Source organism: Aythya ferina, assembly GCF_964211825.1.
Source record: "Aythya ferina genome assembly, chromosome: 15".
Classification (NCBI taxonomy): domain Eukaryota; kingdom Metazoa; phylum Chordata; class Aves; order Anseriformes; family Anatidae; genus Aythya; species Aythya ferina.
In genome coordinates, this window is record NC_140314.1 from 12,427,498 (window position 1) to 12,435,093 (window position 7,596).

At 60.7% G+C, this 7,596-nt stretch overlaps 1 long non-coding RNA gene across 1 annotated transcript; it reads left to right on the forward strand.

Annotated features, from left to right (window-relative positions):
- Positions 1–992: 992 nt before the first annotated feature.
- On the forward strand, positions 993–5,674 carry LOC311445301. The gene is made up of 3 exons (XR_014698333.1): positions 993–1,200; positions 2,190–2,268; positions 3,985–5,674. It is a non-coding gene; the product is annotated as an uncharacterized lncRNA (long non-coding RNA).
- Positions 5,675–7,596: the final 1,922 nt, after the last annotated feature.

Below are 7,596 nucleotides of genomic sequence, written 5' to 3' on the forward strand. Positions count from 1 at the left end.
GGGACCTGTGCCACCGCACTGGCTGCTGGTGTTGTGCCCAGGCGCCTGCTGGCCCCGGGACCCCCAGTGCTGCCTAACTGGCCCCCCCCCGCTAGGCACTGGGACGGGGGTCCCCCTTTGCTGGGGTGGGAACCGGGAAGCCCTGGACCCCACAGCATGCAGGGGCTGGGTGACAGCGGTGCCTGGGACAGTGCTGCAGCCCGTCTCAGCTCCTTGCTCCATTTCCTGATGGCTGTAAGGCTGTAGCTGCCATTTCAAGGTTGAATTTGAGGAGTTTCAGCTTCCCAATGGGCGATCCCACAATGACTTTGCCTGCAGATGAGCCCCGCTCCTGCCTCCCGCAGCCGTTCCCGGTGCAAGAACCAGGCACGGCTCCAGCTCCCCTGAGCACCGGGTGAAGGAAAGGCTCAGACAGGGAAACCAAACCACCTGGAAGAGGAGCATCTGGGTGTCTGTGCAGCTCTCCTGCTCTTTTCCCTTGACAAGACCCAGGAAGGCTGCCTCGGAGCCCCCAGCTCCCCGTGAGGACCCATTCCTCCTGCACACCCAGAGCTTTCCACCTCCCCAGCAGCGGGGGAACAGAGCGGTGCCCTGGCACCGTGTGGGGACATGGGGCACGGTTCTCCCTCAATAGGATGGAGGGGTCCCGGTGTGCCTGACCCGCTGGGAAGGGAGATGGGACAGCCCCGCAGCTCCCCTCCCCGGCCCCGCCATCCCGTTCGTCACCCCAGCCATTCATCGGGCCAGACAGATGCCCCCAAATAAAGGGCGCCGTGATTGATACCCAAAGACAATAGGGTGGGAGGGGCCAGGCGGGCTCCTCGTGAATAAACATGAGGGTCTTTGGACACAGCTTCCTCTCTTCACAAAATGGGACTGATTGTGTGGCAGGCATTTAAAATTCAGCTGCGGTCGGCCCGTCTTCCAGTGCCCCCCAAACCGCTGAGGTGCTTCATTTATTTAATAATTTCCCCTCCTCCCCCTTTGCGCTCAGTCAGTGACAGACCTGGGTCCTTTCACGCTTTGTCCTCCCTCTTTCTTTCGTTCTTGCTCGCGCTCCCTCTCTCTCTCTTTTTTATCTTCCTTCCTTTTCCTACTCCTTGTTTCTTTCTCTCCCTGGCTTTTGTGCGGGGGGCCGTGACGAATGGCTGAGAAAAGAGGGTGCTGTGAGAAACTGGAGCTGCGCTGGCGGAGTGGGTGGTGAGGACTTGGTGCTGGGGGCGAGGGGGGTCCGCCTGGAGCGGGGCTGGGGGCAGCGGTGGGGGCCAGGGGCTGCGCTGGGGCCTTTCCCTCTGTGCCTTTTAGAAGCCAGGCACCCAGGGCTGAGGGCAGAGTGTGGTGGTGCAGGGATGGGGGTGCCCCCGTGCCACCCAGCACCTCTATTGCTGGCTCTGTGAGACCATGAGGGGCTGCCCCAATGCCACCTAACGTGGCCTGAAGCAGCCCCAGGGCTGGCACAGCTCCTAAAATTTGGGAGATGCTGATGGAGAGAGGTTGGGGTGGTTTTGGTGCAGAGCGCAGGGTCCGGGACTTGTGCCCTCAGGGTGCTGGGATGGCCTGGCCAAGCAGTGCTGGTGTTCAGGCCCTGTACAAGTGGCTCGCTGCAGGCTGTGACAACGTCCCCACGGCTGGCTGCAGCCCCTGCTGCCTGCACACGTCCGAGGGAGCCACAGGGAGCCTGGGGCTGGTGGCACCACGGCTCCTCTGCCCCGCTGGTGCTTGGGGAGCTGTGCACCACGTGCTGGGACCACAGCACTGCGCACCCCTGGGGGGACCCTAATGCACGAGGGCTGGGTGTGGGACTCTCCGCACGCCGTGGCACCTCGTACCTGCCCTTGGCACTGTGGTGCCTGTTTCTGGGGTGCTCGTGGGCCTGCAGGAGGACCCTGACACCGGTCCTGTGCCGTGCCCACCACGCTGAGCGATGCCCAAAGCCCCGGGGACAGCTCCACTCTCCTGCCCCATACCAACGGCCCCCTGAGCCCAGCACCCACCACGGCCTGACCCGGGGATGGGTCCCCCCCATCCCGCTGCCCACGGCGGGTCCTGGCCGGCTGGCAGCCCGCAGGGGCCGGGCCTGGCAGGCTCCAGCAGCGGGAGGGCTCCTGCATTACAATCCGGTACAATCTGTCCCCCTTCCCGCTGCCCAGCGGTAGGGGAGACGGTTACTGTTTAATCCCATTTGACAGCTCTTTCATCATCTGCCTGCCTCCCTCCAGCTTCCCCGTGGTTCCTCCAAGGCTCCTTTGTGGCTGTAATCAAAGCCTGGTGAGTGATGGCTGTTCGGGGGGGAGGGAAGGAAGAAGGGGCAGCGGAGGGTGGTTTGCCCGCCCTGGGAGCTGCTGGGGTACTGGGGGCAGGACCGCGGGGCGCTGGGTGCCTCTGGGTGCTGGTGGTGGGTGCTGGGGCACCCCCGGCACTGGGAGGCTGGCAGGACACAGCATCCCCAGCACTGGGAGCTGGGCACCGTTGCTGTGCTTCTGCTGGACCCACAGGGCTCTTCAGGGGCTGAGGGAAACGCGCTGCTGCCTGTGTGCGTGCCTGAGAGCCAGGGAATCCCCATCACCACCCGCCTGGCTGCACCCTTCATGAAACCACCGTGGTTTTTGTCGTGGGTTTCAACAGGCATTGCACAGCAGTGCCCTGCCTTTGCCTAATTATAAACCACTGGGGGGCTTTATTGCCCCATCTGACACCAGGCATGGCCAGGAGATGGCCCAGTGCACGTTTTGGGTGCCTCCTAGACTGACTGGGCAAACCACGGGGTCTGTACCGAGGCGTCTCCTTGCTCAGGAGCAGCAGAGCTGGGCAGAGTGGGAACCCCCCCCCCTCCCCAAAAAGCACCCCAAGCCCCGACGGACGAGGGAGAGGCAGAGGCAGGGCCCTGCGCTTCCCAGGGAGGGAGCCTGCACGCCCATGGGTTATCGCCTGCATCAGGGCTCGGTGACTGTGCTTCCCAAGAACACATGTTCCCTCGTAAACCCGGGATCCGCTTATCTCAAAGGGCACATCCGACAATTAGCTTATCTGCTGTGAAAGTGAGGAACAGCTTTGGTTATCTGCCTGGCTTCCGCAAGCCGAAAAAAAAAAAAGGGGGAAAGAGCCCCTGGAAGGACGAGGCACATACGCGGCATCCTATAAATAAAGTGACTGCGCCGTGAGTGTGCTGCAGACGGACTCCATGTGCTTGCAGCGGGGAGCTGGAGATGCCCCCAGGTTTTAAGGACTCTTGGTGCTTGCTGGTGTCAGATCCTGCCTTTGGCTGCTGGCAGCTCTGCCAAACCATTCTCAGGCTGGGTGGCAATTTTTATTTTTTATTTATTTATTTTTTTTCAGGGTGGGTTGTGGCCTCCAGTTAAACTTTGGGGGAAAATTTCAGCGAGGGAGGCAGGCTGTTTCCAAGAGTGAGGGCACGGGAAAATAAAGCATTTGTCCTTATTTTGTTTTAAAAATCTGCCTTTGAAGCAAGAGCTTGAAATTTGGCAAGTGGGGAAGGGAGAGAGGCTGAGATTTGTCTTGTGTCCCTGGAATATGCTCAAATTTGACCAAGTCAGAGCACTTTATTTGGGAAAAAATGCACTTAGTGCAAGCTGGCCGTCGGAGCGGCCCCCGCCCAGAGGTGCTGGCTCCCCCCTGCCAACACCCGTGCCGGTGACACCAGGGGACACCAGCCATGGCACGGCCGCTCGCTCGGCTCCTGGCCGGGCTCCTTCACCCCACAGCAGCAGGGCAGCAGCAGCAGGGCTGATTTTGATTCCTTCCTGGATTAATCCTCATCCGCTGGCCTGGCTGAGCAGCACAGGTGCCTTTGGAGAGGGGCTGCTCCTGCTGAGCACCTGGAGCACCAAGCGCAGCCTGCGGCACGGGGATCAGTGACATTGAGGTTTATCAAGGGCTTGCCCTGATGGGGTCTGCGGGCAGGCGAGCTTCTTCGTGCTCAGCTCCTTTTGGGGTGACCCGTGTTGTTTTTCTCTTGTCCCCCAGGAATCCAGCTTGAATCACGCAGAGCTCGGAGTGTGAGCAGCCCAGCACCACGGCGAAGCCATCCTCAGAGCCACCAGGCACTGGTGGTGCTGTGCCAACAGCCCGGCCACTGTGAGGGAGCAGAGCCCTGGCTGTGGGGTGCCGGGGTGCCCTGGGGAGACCCGTGTCACTGTGCCTCGTTGCTGGCCCCCAGCATGCTGTCCCCTTCATCCCCATCAGCTGCCATGCGCACAGTGGTGCTGGCAGGGAGCGGGGCTTCTCTCCGGTGGAGAGGTTGGAGAGGAAGCTGCCGAAAATGCTGGTGACAATTCCCAGCCTGCCTACGGGGCTGGGCGACCACCTGGGCAGCGGCACCCACCTCCCTCCCAGCCCCACCACCTCCTCCATGTGCCCTCCTGGTGAGGCTGGCGTGGGGGCAGAGGGCACCTTCCTGCCCAGGGTACCTGCACAGGACACCAGGACACTGCGTCCCTCACCCTGAGGGAAAACGAAGTGTTGCCTGAGCTCATCTGCTGCAGTTTATCATTCGAGGAGCCGGTGAGCAGATGCGGTGGTGGAGATCCCAGCTTCCCTCCATCAGGCTCCTTCCTCCTGGAGGCTGGTGCCTGGCTTGGAGGAAGGCTCTTGGGGCAACTGCTGCCCAGTCGCGGCTGCTGCCTGCTCCTCCTGCCCCAGCCCTTTCTCCCCGCTCTCCCCAAAATCTGCATGAAGAAACAAGTATCTTGTTTGCAAGCTAAAAACTAGAAATGATTTATATGTTTATAAGCCCAGCTCTGGCTCTCTTTATTTTGGCAAAGGAATTGTTTGCATCTTTTCAGAATTCCTTCACCCAAACCACTCATTAGATATGAATTTCAAAACAGCCAGAGGGAGCGGGTGACTCAGGGGAATTAGCAAATGGCTTCCCAAAGCCTTTTACGTCAAGGCCGGCAGCTCCCTTCCAGACCTTGATGCCAGTGGCCCAGAAGACACGCGCTGTCATCCAGCACTGGGTCACCGACCCGAAGCCAGCGGGTGCATCTGAGGACCTTGGCCTCTGGTCCCCAGCTGGCAGGTGTCTTCGTCACGAGGAACCCCAGCCTGAAGAAGAGGGCCTGGAACTGATGTCTCCATCCCAGAGGTTTCGGCGACCACGAGGACTTCGGCTGCAGGCGCTGCCCGTGGAGCTGGGACATCCCCCCCAGTGTGGGTGCCCAGGGGCACCGGGAGGATGTCCGAGGGTCCCCGGTGGTGCCAGGTCACCGTGGTGCCCACCTGGCAGCAAGGAAGAAGGTGGCACATGGTGACAACAGCAGTGATCGCCTGCCTCTGTGTGGCTGTGCCACCCGCGGGCACATCCGTGGTGCCCTGGGGGCGCAGGGCACCTGGGGGACACCGGGCAGCTGGGGGTCTGCAGGGCACTTGGGGGGCTCAGGGCCAGCCCCAGGCAGAGGCAGCCTGGTGCTCGTGGTGTTCCTCCATCCCGTGGTGCCAGGGGGCTCCCGCAGCCGTGGTCCTGGTCCCTGTGCCGCTCTGCAGGCTCCGCAGTCCTGCCCCAGCAAACCCGGGCCCTTGTCTCGCAGGCAGAGATGAAAATAAACTCCAGTGAAGGGTCCTTTAACTTTCTCTACTCGAGTGAAAATAAATGCGATTTCCCCGCCACCCGGCCTTGTAAATTCCCCTCACTGTGAAATATCTTCCAGATATAGTAAAGAGACGGCTTTTGGCTATTTTTTTAAACATCTTTAACTGCTGTATATATTTCCAGGGAGACGTAATAAGCGCTACAGCTAATTTATCTGCATGTACTGTAAATATTTTCAGGAGATAGCAGAAAGGATTTCAAACACATGGCTTGGAGGATTGGCACACAGCATATGCTGGGTGGGAAGGACACCTTTAACCCTTCACCTGCCGCTTCCCTTCCCTCCGAGGATGGCTGGCCACCTCCATGCCCCCTGCGGCGAGGCTCCCTGTGGAGGGGGGCAGCGGCTGCTGCACCCCCCCGGGGTGCTGGCCCGTGGCTGCTGCTCCAGCTGACATCTGAGCGATGCTGGGAGCCGTGGTCCTCCAGCGCAAAACGAGTTTTGGGAAGGGAGCAGCTGCAGTTTTACCCTCTGCAAGTCCCCTGCAGCCCCTGCAGCCCACGGGTTTCTGCAGAGGTCCAAGCCAGGGCACCCCGTTACCCCTAAAACAGGCCAGCAGCCTCCTTTGGGTGGCGCGTCTCACTCCTCCCCCTTTCACTTGGGACATTTGTCTCTTCCCAAGCAGACGGAGGTGCAGAGGTGGGGATGAGGAGCACATGCAGTGCCCACCACTCATGTCCTGCTCCCGGCCCCATCTGTAACACCATCACCCACCGGGGGCCGTCACCCTTTGGGGGTGGCACCCCCGCACGGTGCCACCGCAGGGCACGGGGCTGTCCTCGGGGCAGGGCTGGGGAGGCAGCGGGGAGCTGCTCAGAGCCGTGTCCTCGTGCGAGCCTGTGCCTGGTGTCAGCAGGGAGCTTTGCAAAGCACACGTCTCAGTTCAGTGCCTGCTAAGAGGCAAACCCAGCCCTGTGGCACGCACGGCCTGTCCCGGAGCCGCGGGTCACCGCAGCGGGACAGTCACCCCGTGGAGGGGTTACGGGCTGGCTGGCCAGGCAAACCCACCCTGGGCACCCCTTGCTGCTGCTGCCTGGCCCCAGCAGTGACCTCGGTGAGCCCTGTGGCCCCACAGCCTCTGTCCTGGTTGCAGGTCCCCGTCTGCATCCCCCGACCCCTGCTCCCACTGCACCTGCCTGGTGTGGCTGCGGGGGCGACCTGCGGCTTTCTGCTTGCAACGAAGGAGTTTTTTTTTTCACTTAGGCTTGTGATGTGCTCCCAAGCCTCTTTTCTTCATGATGTAATTTAACACAGAGCAAGGACACGGAGTACCTATTGGCTTGGAGCCCACCCTAAAAACCATAAAAAGGAGATAAAAGCCTTTAAATGCTAAGCCCGTCCGAGGAGACAATAAAAGGCAAATGTCTTCCCAGTTTTATGTCTACGTCTTTAGCTTGATTTATGGAGTTTTTTGCCATATTCCTTCATGGTTTGTGACTCTTCAAGCTGTTTGACTGTCGTAAAAGGACCACGGAGGCAAACTGCACCCGCTGGAGGCTGCTTGGTCTCCGATCCCACCATGGCATCCCACCATGGGGCTGCCATGCCCCAGCGGGCGGAGGGGAAGGAGGATGAGGAGGGCAAAGAGGAAGGGCCCGAATGTTTCCATTCAGCCTCCTCGCAATCGGCACGGTTTTGGGGAGAGAACAGCAAAGAGGATCCAGATGGGGAAACCGCAGCTGCTCCCTGCAAGAAGCGCTGTGCTGCCTTTGGGGAAGGGCAAGGGGCAGCTCGGGGCTGCATGAGGGGCAAGGGGCCGGGGGGACCGAGGCCATCATGCAGCCAGAGCGTGCGGATCTGGAGATCATCAGCCCAGAGGCAGGATGCGTGCATGCCTGGTGGGGCAGGGATGTGAAAGCAATTGCTCTCAATAAAACAATGCTTCCCTCCTCTGTTTCTTTCGGAAGCGGAGCTGTGAGCCCGAATGTCCTCGGCTGACTCTGGTGGTATGCCGGCCTCCTCCGAGGGGAGGCACCGCGGGAGCCTT